The sequence below is a fragment of the Zingiber officinale genome, chromosome 5B (genome assembly GCF_018446385.1).
Source record: "Zingiber officinale cultivar Zhangliang chromosome 5B, Zo_v1.1, whole genome shotgun sequence".
Classification (NCBI taxonomy): domain Eukaryota; kingdom Viridiplantae; phylum Streptophyta; class Magnoliopsida; order Zingiberales; family Zingiberaceae; genus Zingiber; species Zingiber officinale.
Window position 1 is genome coordinate 42,942,974 of NC_055995.1, and position 18,814 is coordinate 42,961,787.

General features: G+C 35.9%; 1 protein-coding gene across 9 annotated transcripts in view; it reads left to right on the top strand.

Moving 5' to 3' along the window:
- The window catches only part of LOC121984379 (AP-1 complex subunit gamma-2-like), a 143,712-nt gene that overhangs the window by 48,130 nt on the left and 76,768 nt on the right, over nt 1–18,814 (top strand). The window lies entirely within an intron of this gene.

Here is an 18,814-nt window from a genome sequence, read left to right on the forward strand (position 1 = left end):
CTTGATCTAAGCACATACAAGGCATTATACTTCATGAATAAGCATGTTTGAGTTCAAAACTCTAACCCTAACCCATTTATTTCAATTTGGTCGAAACATATCAGTAGGGTTTCATATCATTTTATTCCATAAGAAGCATAAGACTTAAACATGTAACATGCACATTTAGTCTAAGTACCTATAGAGCATTGTACAAGTACCTACAAGGCACTATACTTCATGAATAAGCCTATTTGAGTTCAAAACTCTAACCCTAACCCATTTATTTTCATTTGGCCGAAACATATCAGTAGGGTTTCATGTCTTTTTATTCCATAAGAAGCATAAGACTTAAACATGTAACATGCACATTTAATCTAAGTACCTATAGAGCATTGTACAAGTACCTACAAGGCACTATACTTCATGAATAAGCCTATTTGAGTTCAAAACTTTAACCCTAACCCATTTATTTTCATTTGACCGAAACATATCATTAGGGTTTCATATCATTTTATTCCATAAGGAGCATAAAACTTAAACATATAACAAGCCCATTTAATCTAAGTGCATACAAGGTATTGTACTTCATGATCTAAGCATATTTGAGTTCAAAACTTTAACCCTAACCCATTTATTTCAATTTGGCCAAACATATCAGTAGGGTTTCATACCATTTTATTCCATAAGAAGCATAAAAACCTTAGTTATAAACATGTAAAAATTCATACATCACAAAGAGGTACAACTAGTATGGTTTCTATCTAAAATTCTTGACCTAAGGCCTTATAATCAATTTTGGCCGAACCATATAGATAGGTATCTCTTTTTTTTTTTCACAACATGAAGAATGAAGACTTAACTAACAACATGTGAAATTCATATATCATAGAGTAGAAAAATTAAGCATGTGACCAAAGAAAACTTGTTCTAGGTCCTCTCTTCCATCCTGGCCGAAACATGCAATAAGGCTCTAAATTTCTCTTTTTCTTTTTCTATAACATGAAGCATCTCTTATCACTTGTTAACCCTAAGTGACTACCTATTCTTTATCTTGACCACATTCTTGCAAGAAAATTTTTAGAGTTTCGAAAAACATTTTAAACCGAAGCTACTTGTACTGCAGTGAGGGGATACTCACTTTCTTGCGCTTGTTTTCCTTAGAGATTTAACCTTTGTTGTGGATCCTTCCTAGAGAGGGGAAGCTTCCTTGCTCCTTGGTCTCGGCAAGAAGAGGAAATGGTGAAGAAGAGGTCACGGCGGAGGAGGAGGGAGTAGGAAGGTGAATGAGGAAAAATGCCAACTCATTTTAATTTCCTCCTTTTATTCATCATGAGAGGAGGAAGGAAAAATATATTTTTCTTCCTCCTTTCCTTTACTCTCTTCATAATTAAGAGAAAAGTCTAGATACATCCCTTCTTGGTGAGTAAGAAAAGAATATTCTAGAGCATCTCTTCATTAGAGAGGAAGAAGACAACTCTCACTTCTCCTTCTAAGAGAAGAGCCTTTTCTTCTTACATTTAATTATGGTTTCCCTCTCTTTTCTAACAATAATTTCTCTTGGTCTAGTGGTTATCTTATTCAGGCATCTAATGAGAGATCTAGAGTTCAAGTCCTAGACCTTATATATTTTTATTTTTATTTTATTTGTTTAAGTGTTCGGCTAGGAGCAAAATTTAACTAAAACATATATATTTTTTCTTTATTCATGATAAAATATTCTAGAATTTTGCTAAGGACCCTATGGGTGTTACAGCACTAGTCGAGTCTTTAGCATGCTAGCCTCCTTTAACATATCCTTTACATATGTTATGAGATATATCTTCACTTGAGAAAATACTTGGTAATCTTTTAATTGGGTAATTTCAATGGAGTCATAGGCATTAATGCTTAACCTCCTTGATCATATTTTCTTTATTCTATAATGCCTTTAACATATAATATAAAAAGAATATGCCTTCTAGATTGTGATATGAGTAGAATAGGGAGTCATTTGTAGCACTTCTAGGCATGCACTATTAAAGAAGAGCTAAGTTGAACTTAACCAAATTTTAGGAAATTGATTCAATTTAGGTATTGCAACATCTTCAACCTATTGGTGAAAGGAATCTATCACTGAGTAAGAAATCAAGATTGTTCCATATCAACCTTATTAGAAACCAAGGTTTAAAATCTGGACTCGTGCCAAAGTTTCGGTCCTAAACCGGAATGATATGGTTTAGATATCGTATCACTCTGTGCTGATATCATAGAACAAAATTTCGTTTCGTGCCGGGCGGAACGGGCGAAACTTACCGTTTCGCCCGCGCACCGAAACCGGCACCGGACGAGCGACGGTTTCGTCGCATCGTGCGTGGTGCGTCACGCGCCAGGAGGAGTCGGGAACAGCATCGCCAGAAGCTTCCGGCGTCGCCGGAAGCTTCGCGGAGCCTGAAGCGTGTGGCAGGCGCAGGAGGCGTCGCGACGCGACTTCTCTGGCGATGCCGAAAACTTCACTGACGGTTCTGGCGCCGCCGGAATCTTCGCCGGACTCCTCCGGCGCCCCCGGAGGTGTCGCCGGACACCTCCGGCGCCGTCGGAGGTGTCGCGGGCGAGTCGCGGGTGCGGGCGCTGGGTCGCGGGAGCAGGCGCGGGTCGCGGGCACAGCACTGTGCAAAATTATAATTTAAATAAATTAAACAATTCCTATTTAATTGAGATATTTCAAAGAGGCTTTCATGAACCCTAATTAAATTATCCCAACAAAATATAAAAATTCAAAAAATTCGAAAAAAAAATTATATATAAAATATAAAATATAAAAAAATATTTTTAAATTTTTTTAAAAAATAATCAATTTTATTAAATAATATTCTAAAATTATTTTTACTATTTTAAAATTTTTAAAAATTCTTTAAAATTCTAAAAAAAATAATTTTTATAAAAATTCTATTAAATCAAATTTATATTCTTATATATATATTTTAATTATTTTATATTTTTTACTGATTTAATGTTTAAGTAAAATTATCGAAACCGTATCGGCACGGCACGATACGATACCGAAACCGTATCGTTCCGGTCTCAGACCGAAACCTCGGCACGGGTCGAAATTTTAAACCTTGGCTGATATAGTTTCGGTATTTTTTAAATATAAAATATATTAACTAAAAAAATATAATCTAAATATTTAAAAATAAAAAATAAAAAAATAAAATTAATGGGATAATTTTATTAGGGTTTAATTAAACCTATTTAAATTATCCAATTATATCTAGGAGTTGATTGAAATTATTAATATAAATTATTTAATTAAACCCTAAGTTAAACCTAAGTTACTGCCTTCACCCGTGACCTGTTTGGCGCCACCATCAATTACAGGGCTCGCGTGAGGCTCCGAGGCGGCTGCGGGGCTTGCACGAAGCCTCCGCAGCGGCCACGGGGCCTTGCGGCGTGTAGACACCTCACCGGAGGTGTTGGTCCGGTTGGCGGGCGGAACGAAATATTTCGCTCTTATCGAATGGTACAACATGAGATTTTAAACATGGTTAGAAACATCCTTATGAAGGACATATTCTTGATTTCAAGGTGATGAAGATTCTATTGGAAGACAACAACGAAAAAGAGAAAAAGGCTAACTGATGGGAGAAAAATATTAATATAATTACCACTATAACTTTGAGTGTAATCCTTTGCTAGTAAACAAGTTTTGTGGTCGACAACAATGTCATCTAGTGAACATTTAAATGAGACAGCCTAGATATGACCCACAGTGAAAGTGAAACATTTCTAACGCCTCTAATCTACGAGTTAGACCATTAACTATTGTCATATTCACAGGATGTGAGTGGTTAAGAGTAGGGAAAGAGGATATGTTAAGAGGCTCTTGAGTCTATGATCCATGAACACAACTTAGATGAGACAAACACATGGTAGAGATATCTTTATAGACAAATGAGGTGACTGACTGAATGAAGCACTCGTAATTAGACAAGTCTTGAGTACTCATCCGTTGGAACTGTGGAACTAGATCAAGTTGATGAGGGTGTATCTAAGTTACAATTGGATATGGATGATTAGTAGGTGACTTGGCATGCCTAAATACTCTACCAAAATGAACCCCCCTTGATATCGCCATTAGGGTTTAGGGTTTACTGAAGTTGTGGCCCAGAGATGTGGACCGGACTTTGTAAAGACCAGAAAGATGTCAGGCTGTGAAGTATCATAGGCAACAACCTAAATGTGGATTGACTGCAGAGAAAGTGTAGGCCAAGCCATCATCCTGATCAACTCAGAAATGATGGGCTGAATTTTGGGCTAGGACTGGAGTGATGAATGGTTATGTATTCTGCACCTCATGATGATGATGGAAGCGTGTGGGAAAACTGCTCCCTAAGAGATGCAATCAGTGACTCTTAGACCATGTGCAGTTGATGTTGGGTTGTAGTTGCTTCTTGCAGTGGCTAAGGAAAGGCATGCATATGCATGGATTATGCACACCTAGGCAATGCTGAGACTAGTGATAACATGCTTTCTGTCACTGTTGAGACATTGGTTGTCACAACCTGAAGTCTTCCAACCCTACATAAGAGATAGCCTCCTTGCTTGGACAACATCATCACTGCATCAAAATCACAAGTAATATCTCTAAGGGTTCACCAGGCTATAACAAACATGAAGCCTGGATAATTTATTTAATAATATAGAAAGATTGTTAACACAATGCTCAACTCAAAATAATGACTACTATACTCATGACACAACTGACTAAACTAGATTCATGTTGAAAATGAAAGGAATACACCAAAGTACTAAAATACCAAATGCATAAAGTAACAATTCATGCAATAAATATAAAAAAAACTGAATGGAATCTAGTAGAAAGTCTCCAATACTATTAGCGAGCATCTTTGAGCTAGACCATCCCATATACTCTCCAACCTCAAAAATCTTTTCAAGTTTGCAAATTTGGAGGTCAAAGAAAATGAGGGAGTGATCACACAACACAAAGTGGAGAAAAAAAAAGAAGTGCATGAAAATAAAATAAAAAAAGGAATAATATAATTGATAACTTCTGTTTTATGTTCATGAGAGTCATTTAATTATTACTCCCCTCTTGTTTTTCTTCTTAGTTAGTTTTATCAATTTTCCTTGCTTTCTCATTTTCAACATTACCCAAATTGTCGTCTTTATTTGAGAATCAACATAATTTATTAAGTGGGTGAACGAACTGCAATCCATCCATCAAAAATACGTTGCATATCTAAATGGGAACAACCCGCAATTTCACCTGATACGAGAACACATTATATATAAATGTAAGATAAGGGTGATATTGGGAGAAACCAATAGATACTAGAAGAAACCAACAGACACCATGTGAGCAAGAAACGAGAAAATTATAGTTTGGTGAGAATGTGTTGAATTTCTACTTCTACTTAGTTTCTTCTTTTAGCTCTTTAGTTCGAGTTGAGTATCAATGTGGCAAAAGGCGATTCGCTCGCTCCCAGTACTCCCGCTAATCCGTTCCTAAGCCAATATGGAGAAGGTAAATCACGGGTGACTACTAGCTATTAGTGCAATGGCCAAGGCATGGGGGAGGTTATGCTCCCCATGCCTCAACCACCGCACTGTCCTGAGGGGACTCGAGTTTGAGTATCAAGCGATAGCTAGAGTTTGACATGAGAGTTTGATTAAATGATAATTTATTTGATCAAGTTTAGAAAATAATTCATTGATTATTTTTAATTAATTTCACTAGAATATCATTAAAGATATAAGATGATTGCAATAGGTGTGCATTGATGAAATCAAACTAAATCTTTTAGAAAACTCTACAAGTTCAATGAATGTATAAAACATTTGCAAATTTGAATTTAATTTTATTAAACAAATCTTGTATACAAAATTTTCAAATTTAATTGAATTTGATTCGAGTTTCATATTTTTTTTAAAAAAAAATTTAAACATAAAACAAAATAAATTTAATTACAAAATTTAAAATCTAAGTTAAATCTAAAATATAATATTTTACTTTTGAAAATAAAAAAATCCTTAGATATCTCTATTTTATGTTGAATGTTGATTGTAATAACTATGCTTACATGAAAGAAACAAAAACAAATTAAAATCAAACCAGAGAATTTTAAATTATTTCATTTCATTGAAAAATTTTATTTTGGTTTTATTAAACAAATATAAGAAATAAAGTGATATTTATGAAATGCATATAAATAAATTTCAAACACAATTACATAAATCCATAAAAATATATGCTCATTTAAATAAAATTAGATCAACAAAAATGCTTCAAATTTTCTATAATGTTTCAGAATGCAAGACCATAGCATGCCTCATTTATGGAACACCAGGGATGAGATTATTTTCATATTGCTCATTGCAATGTTCTACTTACAAAAGTTGAATAGATTATAAATTGTTATAAAACAAAAAAAGTATATAACATACAAGTGAAATAAATTTAAAAATTAAAGCTTAATTTGTTGTAATTATTTTTAATTGTAAAGTCTAAGATGATCAAATTAATCAACAAATATAAAGAGAAGAACAACCGTATATTATCAATTTAATTAATTAAGAAAAAGGGCAACCCAGACTATGAAAGTCCCACCAATGCAGATTCCCGAGGAAGGGTTGGACCATATTAGTGGTCTATTGTATGCAATCTTATCCTATATTGCACGTGACTTTCTACAACTCGAACCCCATGAACACAAGGTTCATGACAATAACTTTACCGTTGTGTCAATGCTCCCTTCTAGCAATCTAATTAATTATCGAGTAAAAAATTAATTATAATAAAAAGTCAATTAAAAGTTTTAACTTAAGTAAAATAATAGTTCAATTAAATAAGTATTAAAATCATATTGACACACTATGGTATTGAAAATGTATCATTGTGATAAAAGATCGAAACTACTCCGTGGCTTGACGTTTTAAATCTTGGCATGGAGGGATGCTGCAATTGTAGCATATAGGTCTCTCTCCATTACTTGTGGTGAGAGAGACGAACAATGATGGGCATCAAATACATGGAGGAGTTATTCCTATTAGAACTTTAGATTGCCCTTTCATTCTCTCTCCGTATATAGATATTATTATAAATATAAAATATTACAAATGGATCCTTGTGTTACAATATTTACAAATGAGCCCAATTAGCTAATAGCAATATTCTTTTGCACCTTTCTCCTTACTGCATTCTTTGTTTAGTGTCCTAGTGATGGTCATAAAATTTTTTGGTATTTTGTTACCTTATAATCACTCATGCATGCCTTCGCTATTTTTAATGTAAGAATAGTCTGATGTATCTTAAATTTTCTCTCTTTTATGTTGAGATAAAAATATAATTTGTACTTCTATTCATGTATGGATAAGGGACAAAGTAAGAGGATTTCTTTAATACCTTTCAATATTTTCTATTTAGTCAAGATATTCTCAATCTATCATTTTTCTCCTGTGCACGTTAACAGAATAGTATTGCATAGAGGAATAATAGGCATTTAGTTGAGACTGCATAAATCTTAATGCTTAATATGAGGGTTGCTCTTTAGTTTTGGGATGATTCTCACATTGTGCTTTGTTATTGTTGGTTGCTACTCGGAAAACCTATAGGTTCCACTGTACAAAAATTTTGTACAAAGGTCTGAACCTTTTCTTAGCTACCATGTGTTCTTTTAAATTAAATTTTGGATCGCCTGCGGAACTTAACACGTTTGATCCAAAACTTAATCTATTTGTTCTTTTAGGTTTTGACTTGGATCTCCTGCGGAACTTAACACGTTTGATCCAAGTCTCCTTAAGTTATTAATTCCATTAAATATTAATTTCCATAATTGGTTCCCAGTACTGACGTGGCGAGGCACATGACCTTCTTGGATATGGGAGCAACTACCACCGACTAGACAAAACCTTTTATAGAAAGATAATATTTAATTTCCTAAAATAACTTTAGGTTAACCAAAGAGAACAATCAAATCACAAGGAAAAGAAAAACCAAAAGAACACAACTTCGAAAAACATATTCGAAATTCTAGAACGTAAGCCTCTTGTATTTGGTATTATTTCCATAAATAACTAGCATGATGCGGAAAGAAAAATTACTAGTTATACCTTGTAGAAAAACCTCTTGATCTTCTACCGTATTCCTCTTCTAACCTCGGACGTTGTGTGGGCAACGATCTACCGAGATGAGAAACCACCAACCACCTTCTCCTCCAAGCAAGGTTCGGCCACAAAGGAAAACTTCACCAAGGAGAAAAACCTAAAATACTAACCAAGCTCCAAGAGATGCTAGCTTCCTCTCCTTCTTCTTCTTCTTCTCCTAGTAGTATCCGGCCACCACAAGAGCTCCAAGGGAATAGAGATGTTCGGCCACCACAAGAGGAAGAGAGGGAAAGGATGTTGGCCAGCCACACCAAAGAAAAGAGGAGAGAAAGAATAGAGGTTGTGTCGTGAAGGCACCTCACCCTTCTTTTATATTCCTTGCCTAGCAAATTAGGAAATTTAATTACAATAAAATTTCCTTAATTCCTCGACGTGATTTAATTGAGAAAAATAAAATAATATTTCCCAATTAATCTCTAATGGCCGACCACATCAAGAGGAAGCAAATCGGACAAGTTTCAATCAACAATTAAAACTTTCCTTATTTGTTTCCGAAATTTTAAAATAAAATTTCTCTTGAAAATCTCTTCATGGTTAATAAAAGAAATTTCCATAATTTTAATTTTGACATGTGAATAATTTTTAAAGAGAAAATAAAATATCTCACTAATCTACAAAAAAGAGATCTAATCTCTTTCTTTAATCTTTAGAATTTTACAAGAGAGATAATTTAATTCTAATTCTCTTTAATAAATTATTTCTTCCACATAATAAAATTAAAATTAAAATTCTTTAATTTATTTCGCCACCTACTAGCTTGGGTTGACTGGGCCGCCACCCAATCTTATACCTAGGCTGGCCCTAGCTTGCGGCCACCTTAAGGTGGGTATGAAGGTGGGTATGGGTGGGTATAGAACTCCATAAATAAGAGGCTACGATAGGGAGAGGAGGAATTGGTTTTGTCTCCCGATAAAATTAAGCATCCGTGTTCGCCTTAACACACAACTTAATTTTATCAATGATAATTCATTCCACTAGAGAACTATTATTGAACTACCGCACCAATCCCAAATTACATTTTGGGCTCCTTCTTATTATGAGTGTGTTAGTCTCCTGTGTTTAAGATATCGAATGTCCACTAATTAAGTGAGTTACTGACAACTCATTTAATTAATATCTAAGTCCAAGAGTAGTACCACTCAACCTTATTATCGTATCGGACTAACAGGGTTTAACACGACAATCTTTATGAGCTCCTCTTGAGGACATTATCAACCTAGTATCTCACAATTCCCTTCTATAATCAACAACACACTATAAGTGATACCATTTCCCAACTTATCGAGTTTATTGATTCATCAAACTAAATCTCACCCATCGATAAATTAAAGAAATAAATATCAAACATATGCTTGTTATTATATTAGGATTAAGAGCACACACTTCCATAATAAGCGAGGTCTTTGTTCCTTTATTAAGTCAATAAAAGAAACGACCTTCAATGGTCCTACTCAATACACTCAAGTGTACTAGTGTAATTATATAGTCAAGATAAACTAATACCTAATTACACTACGACCTTCTAATGGTTTGTTTCGTGAGTTACTGTTTATAATTTATAAGGTACTGATAACATCATCTTCCGCATGTGACACCACATAGTATGTTATCTACAATATAAATTAAATGAACAACTACAAACAAATGTAGCTAATTTGACGAAATGTGATTCTTTATTCATAATGAATGTTTACAAAGCTTGGGCTTTCATATACACCCAACAATCTCCCACTTATACTAACGACTGTTGCCATATCTTCTACCATACATCCGATTCCCATTCCTCCACACGCCGATCGAAAGCTTTAAGGGCCTTAGTGAAAGGATCCGCCAGTTATCCGTGATCGATCTTGGCGATAATGACTTCTCCTCGCTCACGATATCTCGTATCGGTGGTACTGCGCTCTATATGTTTACTTGCCTTATGGGCTCGTGGTTCCTTCGAGTTCCACTATTATCACAATAAATTGTGATGATTTTGGGCAAACCAGAATCACATCTAAGTCCATTAGAGTTCTGAGCCATCTTGATTCTTTACGCCTCGAGGTCTACATACTCGACTTCACGGTTGAGTCCAAACGCATTTCGCTTAACACTTCTCGAAATGGCTCCACCTCTAAAGTAAACACATGCTGATGTAGACTTCATCATATCCCTATCTCGATTGAAATCATGCGAATCAGTGTAACCAGAGCGGATCGTCTTGTAAACTAGCGTATAATCTCTAGTCCTTCTGGTACTTTAATATACGCTTTACATGATCCAATGTCCTTGTCTAGTTACTCGATGTCTGCACGACCACGCCGAAAATGATATCGTCTCGTACATGATTGCATACATTAGGCTTCCTACAGCCGAAGCATAAAGAACTGCTTTCATGTCCTCTATCTCTTTCGATGTCTTTGGAGACATCTCTTTAGATAAGCTACTCCATGTCTAAAAGGTAAGAAACCTTTCTTGGAATCCTACATGCTAAAACGAGCAAGGATTGTATCTATATATGAAGCTTGGGATAGACATAACATTCTTTTCTTACGATCCCTTATAACTTTGATCCCAAGAATGTGTGCACAATCTCCTAAGTCCTTCATATCAAATTGTTTGGACAACCATACCCTTACGTCTGATAATACCTTGACATTGTTGCCAATTAACAAAATATCATCTACGTATAGTACAAGAAATACCACCACGTTTCCGTTACACTTCTTATATACACAAGACTCATCCGGACTTTGAATAAATCCATATGACTGGATTACTTCATTAAACCGGATGTTCCAAGATCTTGAAGCTTGCTTTAATCCATAAATGGACCGATTGAGCTTGATGCTCTTTGCCTTTTTCAATAAATCCTTTTGGTTGCTTCATATGGATGTTCTCTTCAAGACTTCCATTAAGGAAAGTCGTCTTGACATCCATTTGCCAAATCTCATAATCAGCAGCAATGGATAAGAGTATCCGGATAGACTTAAGCGTGGCTACCGGTGAAAAGGTTTCCTCATAATCGATTCCTCTTTCGAGTGTACCCTTTCGCAACAAGCCTAGCTTTGAAGGTTTCTACCTTCCGTCATCCCTCTTTTCCTTTTGTAAATCCACTGCATCCAACGGCTTTTACACCATCGTGTGGTTCTACAAGCTCCCAGACCTACATAGACTCTATTTCAGATTTCATTGCCTTTTGCCAAGATCTGGATCTATATCTTGGAGTGCTTCATCGTATGTTCGTGGATCAGGTTCATGTTTACCCGGATCAAGTCCCAAGACTCTCCCAAAACATGAATCTTCAGTTGCCTGACAACCTCCCACTACGACGAGGCACTCTGTGGTTGTGTATCGTGTGTGACACGTGTTGCGGTCTCTTGTGGTACTTCATCTTGTAGCTGAAGTAGACGTGTCCTCTCTAAGTTCTTCTAAAACAACTTTACTCCGGGCTTGTGATCCATTATATAGTCTTCTTCTAAAACCTGGGCATTAGTGACCTTCTGGTCTTAGGACTATAAAATAAACCACCTTTCGTTCCTTTGGGATATCCTACAAACACGCGAACTTCATACGAGATTCTAACTTATCAAGATCCGGTTTCAGACACGTACTGGACTACCCCAACCGAATATGCCTGGGGTTTCGCCCATTCCACGATTCTATGGGAGTAAAGGAACCGATTTAGAAGGTACTAAGTTCGGAATGTGCTTTCCAGAGCATATCCCAAAATGAATTTGGTAATCTCAATAACTCATCATCGATCTAACCATCTCCATAAGAGTCCTATTCCTTCGCTCGCTACACCATTCATTGGGGTGTTCGGTGCGACGATTGGGATTGAATCGACCGATAAGTAATTCTAAACTCTCAAGAGGTATTCGCCACCACGATCGGATCGTAGTGTCTTGATACTTTTACTAATCGTTTTTCCACATCGTATTCTTTGAACTTATCAAACACTCGGACTTGCGGTAGCATTAGGTAAATATATCCGTATCTTGAATAATCGCATGAAAGAGACAAATATTCAAAACCTCCTCTTGCCTGGACTACACAAATCAGAGTGAACCAATTCTAACACTTCTTTGGCTCTATACCCTTGGCCTTAAGGCCTCTTGGTCATTTTACCTTCCAAGCAAGATTCACAAGTTGGAAAATTTTCCAACTCTAATGAACCAAAAGTCCATCCGCTATAAGCCTCTGAATCCTACTTAAGTTAATATGACCAAGCCTTAGATGCCAAAGATACGCTTGGTTCATTTCGAAGGTTCTTTTCTCTTATTCGAGTTAGAAGATGAATTATAAATTTCCATGTTTTGCTTTGTGGAAGAAATTGGATTTAAAGTATACAAATTGCCAACTAATGCACGAGCAGATAATCACTTTATTTCTTTTAATAACTACATCATCTGAAAGAAACCGAATATCCATCTAAAAACAGTTTAGAAACTAAATTCTTTCTAAAACTAGGTACATAAAGACAATTTCTTAAAACCAAATTTTTATTTCTATTAAAAGATAAGTAGACGCTCCCATCGGCCACCTTAAGTAGCATCGCCACGTATGTGAATCTCCTTCAGATAATGTCGGGTTTCCGGAACCCTACAAGGAATCGCAGACATGATCAGTGGCTCCGTATCTACCACGTGTTGGTAGATAACACCGCTAAACACGTTTCAACAACTAGAGCGTAGAGATATACCTTTGTTTTGGTTCTTACGAGGACAGTCCAACGTCTGCTTATAGATGAAGCACTTGCCCTTCTGCTTCTTCACTCTCCCGTACACTGAGATTTATTCACTTTCTTTCGAACCATTGTTTCTTCTTCTTCCTCTCGGTTTAAGTAGAACCATTTTCAAGATAGTGAATTTGAGAATCATGAAATAATCCTTTTAAGTTACTCACAAGAGTTCCCCAATGAATAAATCCTCTTATTCATATTATAGTTCAGTCGACTCAAAACTTAGGTAGCGTTTGGAGGATCATATCGATCCGGGTTTCCCCATCAATTTCTCCTCCAAGGATCCGTATCTCGTTCGGATAAGCCATCATCTTTAGGATACGATCCCTCACAGGAGTACCCTCATTATCTTTCTCATAGCTTCTTGTCTAGAAGCCCTATCCTGATGACCAAAGAGTTCCTTGAGATTGTTCATAATATCATAAGCTGTTGGTAAATCTTTATGCTGATGTTGCAATACATTTGACATTGAAGCCAAAATGTAACACCGCGCCATCTCATCTGCCTTTACCCATCTCTTATGATATTCAATCTCCTCTTGGGTAGATTCACTAGTGGGTGCATCAGGACAAGGTTCAGTCAGTACAAATTTATAGCTTTCAGCAGTCAGAACAATGTCCAGGTTCCTTTTCTAATCTATGTAATTAGGTCCAGTAAGTCTATTTTGTTGAAGTATGATGGATAGTGGGTTGAAAGTCATCCTAAAAATCACAAATAACTTTTGGTCAGAACTCTAAATTTAGAATAATATTGATTCCTCAAACAATACTATTTTAAATTAACCAACACCTCATATCACCGTGAATTTTGTATGCCACGTTAGTGTGGACGTATATTCAACATTTGTAGAAGGAGGGTTTTAACCCATTAATTTTATTATCTTGTCACAACCAAACTTTGTGACAAATAAAATTAATAGTTGGTATTATTCGGTCACACAAAAGTAATGACTCCGATTGGGAGGATACTATTAGATGTGTAAGTGTATACCATTACTTGACACTAAGTCCATTAATAAGATTACGCCTTCCGTTGGGGAAGATCACACGCTCTTAATTAATTTCCTATAGTCATCCAAAAATGGAAGTCCGTTACAGTGATCCACAAACAAGCTCATCCATTATGGAGGAAGGCACTCAGAGCCAACGCGCAAACTTGTTTGTATCACTTACAAACCAATAATGGAGACCATGGGATTTATTTAAAATCCCTCTCCCACTTAGTTATTTATAAATGAGGAATTTTCTAGCCTACTAAACTTGTAAACTAACATACACACATAGCACAATATAAAAGCAATAAATAGAAAATTTAATTTTCAACTATTATGGCTTTTATCTCTAGTTATTCTCCGTGTGTTGTCATCCCAAGTTGCGTCACCATATTTGGCCACCGCCATCGGGTCTTGCCGATCCATCTCGCCTTAGTTCCGCGCCTCTGGTTCCTCAAGGTTCCACGCTAAGATACGATCCATGACATAAATAGAATTTTACATTTCGATCCTATATTCCATAAAAGGAATGTATATGTACTAGATCAAAAATAAAATCCTAATAAAACTAAATACGACTGTATTTTAATACAATCACGCACACACATATAAATGCCTTGACATGTCCAGGGTCCAATCACACACATAATAACTAAAAGCCATAATAGTTGGATCCTGCATTCACAAAGTTAGGACATCCTACTATTAACCTGCCTAAATTATGATATGTGCATAATTAAACTAAATACCAAATACAGAGGCAAAACCCTAGCTCGATACCAATGTTGGTTCTACTTGGAAAACCTATAGGTTCCACCGTACAAAAATTTTGATAAAGGTCCGAACCTTTCCTAGCTACCACGTGTTCTTTTAAATTAAATTTTGGATCGCTTAGAACTTAATACGTTTGATCCAAAACTTAATCTATTTGTTCGTTTAGGTTTTGACTTGATCTCCTGCGGAACTTAACACGTTTGATCCAAGTCTCCTTAGTTATTAATTCCATTAAATATTAATTTCCATAATTGGTTCCAAGGTGGCGAGGCATACGGCCTTCTTGGATATGGGAGCAACCACCACCGACTGGACAAAACCTTTTATAGAAAGATAATATTTAATTTCCTAAAATAACTTTAGATTAACCAAAGAGAACAATCAAATCACAAGGAAAAGAAAACAAAAGAACACAACTTCGAAAACATATTCGAAATTCTAGAACGTAACCTCTTAGATTTGGTATTATTTCCATAAATAACTAGCGTGATGCGGAAAGAAAAATTACTAGTTATACCTCAGAAAAACCTCTTGATCTTCTACAGTATTCCTCTTCTAACCTCGGACGTTGTGTGGGCAACGATCTACCGAGACGAGAAACCACCAACCACCTTCTTCTCCTCCAAGCAAGGTTCGGCCACAAAGGAAAACTTCATCAAGGAGAAAACCTAAAATACTAACCAAGCTCCAAGAGACGCTAGCTTCCTCCTTCTTCTTCTTCTTCTTCTCTAGTAGTATCCGGCCACCACAAGAGCTTCAAGGAATAGAGATGTTCGCCACCACAAGAGGAAGAGAGGGAAAGGATGTTGGCCACACCAAAGAATAAAAGAGGGAGAGAAAACAATAGAGGTTGTCTCATGAAGGCACCTCACCCCTTCTTTTATATTCCTCGCTTAGTAAATTAGGAAATTTAATTACAATAAAATTTCCTTAATTCCTTGACATGATTTAATTGAGAAAAATAAAATAATATTTCCCAATTAATCTCTAATGGCCGACCACATCAAGGGAAGCAAATCGGACAAGTTTCAATCAACAATTAAAACTTTCCTTATTTGTTTCCGGAAATTTTAAAAATAAAATTTCTCTTCAAAATCTCTTCATGGTTAATAAAAGAAATTTCCATAATTTTAATTTTATAACACGTGAATAATTTTTAAAGAGAAATAAAATATCTCACCAATCTATAAATAAGGAAAGAGATCTAATCTCTTTCTTTAATCTTTCAAATTTTACAAGAGAGATAATTTAATTCTAATTCTCTTTAATAAATTATTTCTTCCACATAATAAAATTAAAATTAAAATTCTTTTAATTTATTTCGCTCTACTAGCTCGAGCTAGGGCCGGCCACCCAATCTTATACCCAGGTCGGCCCTTGGCCGGCCCCTATTGGGTATAGAAGGTGGGTATAGGTGGGTAATCTATAAATAAGAGGCTACGATAATGGACGAGGAGGAATTGGTTTTGGTCTCCGATAAAATTAGCATCCTCGCCCCCAACACACAACTTAATTTTATCAACGATAATTCATTCCACTAGAGAACTATCATCAACTACCGCACCAATCCCAAATTACATTTTGGGCTCCTTATTACGAGTGTGTTAGTCTCCTGTGTTTAAGATATCGAATGTCCACTAATTAAGTGAGTTCGACAACTCATTTAATTAATATCTAAGTCCAAGAGTAGTACCACTCAACCTTATTATCACGTCGGACTAAGTCCACCTGCAGGGTTTAACATGACAATCTTTACGAGCTCCTCTTGAGGACATTATCAACCTAGTATCTCTAGGACAGCTTCCTTCTATAATCAACAACACACACTATAAGTGATACTATTTCCCAACTTATCGAGTTTATTGATTCATCGAACTAAATCTCACCCATTGATAAATTAAAGAAATAAATATCAAACATATGTGCTTGTTATTATATAAGGATTAAGAGCACACACTTCCATAATAACTGAGGTCTTTGTTCCTTTATAAAGTCAGTATAAAAGAAACGACCTCTAATGGTCCTACTCAATACACTCTGAGTGTACTAGTGTAATTATATAGTCAAGATAAACTAATACCTAATTACACTACGACCTTCTAATGGTTTGTTCCTTTCCATTTTAGTCGTGAGCTACTGTTTATAATTTATAAGGTACTGATAACATCATCTTCTGTATGTGACACCACATACTATGTTATCTACAATATAAATTAAATGAACAACTACAAACAAATGTAGACAATTTGACCAAATGTGATTCTTTATTCATAATGAATGTTTACAAAGCTTAGGCTTTCAGTATACACTCCAACAGTTATAATTCACATGCTTTCTTCCATTCTTCATGTCAAATTTCTTTGTTTATCCTCTTGTGTAGTTTTTCTTCATTCTCTTTTGCTTCATCTGAAGTATTCAGTTCAGTTGGACTCTCAATATCTTGATTTGTAGAATTGGACAAACTCCTATGCTATCCCTATCTTATGTATATTTATGTTTTTGGATGCAAATAGTGGTCCATAACTCATTATATCAAATTGACGGATCCAGTGTTTTGTATCATATAATGATCCATAATGCACTAGGACAAGTATGATGTCCTGTAACACATGAGCATCTTTGCTGGTCCATGATACTTTTGTTACAGTATTTGGATCAGGAGTGAGGATTAAATACAGTAGGTAGCTAGGTGTTGATATTAATAGAAATGTTTACATGTGGTTAATGAAGGTGTTGGTGTTAAGAGTCATTGTTACATACAAAAATGTAAGCTTTATTATGAAGAAATTCAGTAACAAATCAAACATAGGTTTAGGATATCGTAGATAATTGTTTATATATTATATGCAACCTGCATTTGCAAAGGTCCAAAGATTAACTATTGTTCACAGAAAGTTGTTTGCGCTGAATATTATCAAATAAATTATTACTTATTCTGGTTTTCTCAAATAACAGTGGCTTATTGTTTTGTGATTGTTTAATACTTCTATAAATTATGTTTTTGGTGTGATAACATGTAGAAGTAATTTATTCACTTATTTTGCAAGTATTCAATTATATGGATGTTGCTTACATGATGTGTTTTCATGGATGATTAAAATAGAATGTTCGTACGTCATCATGTGTTTTTAATTGTATGATTACTTACATTATTTTGGATTGCATAGGCCCTGCATATAGGACCACATATTTGCATATATGCTATGCTTGGGTATAATTGCATATCACCTACGTACATTTTTCAAACTTTGCTCAAGATTTACCAAGATTTTGTCATGTCACACACCTTTGGAAGGTTTGTCTGCTCCCTTTGTTAGTCTAGAACCAACCTACAGTGCATTCCATCATTTCTCATTTTGGCATCATCACAACAATTAACATTGAGTCCTTAGAATGGTGCATAGCATTGTCTAGATGTTATTTTTTGGCCTGGGTCTCGGTCTCCTAATGTTGTGCCATGCTTACTTTCTGAATTTGGCATCCCTTCTTGGCTCTTTGCGCTATACTGGAGACACACTTGGACATGACCCCTTTAGTTCTCTTCCCATTTAGGATTAAAGCTCAATGCTCTTCCCCATTTAGTTGTGGTGTCTCTACCTCTCCTTGTGGGATGACTTGTGCCTTTCCAAGTAGTCATTGGTTATCTCTTGTTGGGTCAGGATAAGCTGTGGTTTTATATTCCTCTGACATGTTTACATTGGTTTCCTCATCAAAGTAGCGTCTACCATGGTTTAAAATATTGATCCATTTCAAAATTTGGTACGATATCAATATGATTTTGATATTTTTAAAATATAAAAATATATTAATTAAAAATAAAGTTTTTAATCTAAATATAAAAAAGAAAAAAGAAAAAGGAAAAAAAAGTGGCAGGGGCACCACAACCCTGCATATGTCGTGAAGGCCCTTGCGGGGTCATGAGGCCCTTGCGAGGTCGCGAGGTGCCGCGGGGTCATGGAGGTCCCCGTGAGGTGCTGTGGGGTCGCGGAGGTCTCCGCAATATCGCGAGGCGCTGTGGGGTTGCGGAGGCCCCCACGAGGTTGCGAGGCGCCGCGATCCCTTCACGACCTCGCAGAGGTCAACGCGGGATCACGACACCTCTGCGACCCCATAGAATAGTATTTGTGGTGTGTGCTATCAAATGCCAGTATTGGGCGGGTGTGATTGTCCCATTATAT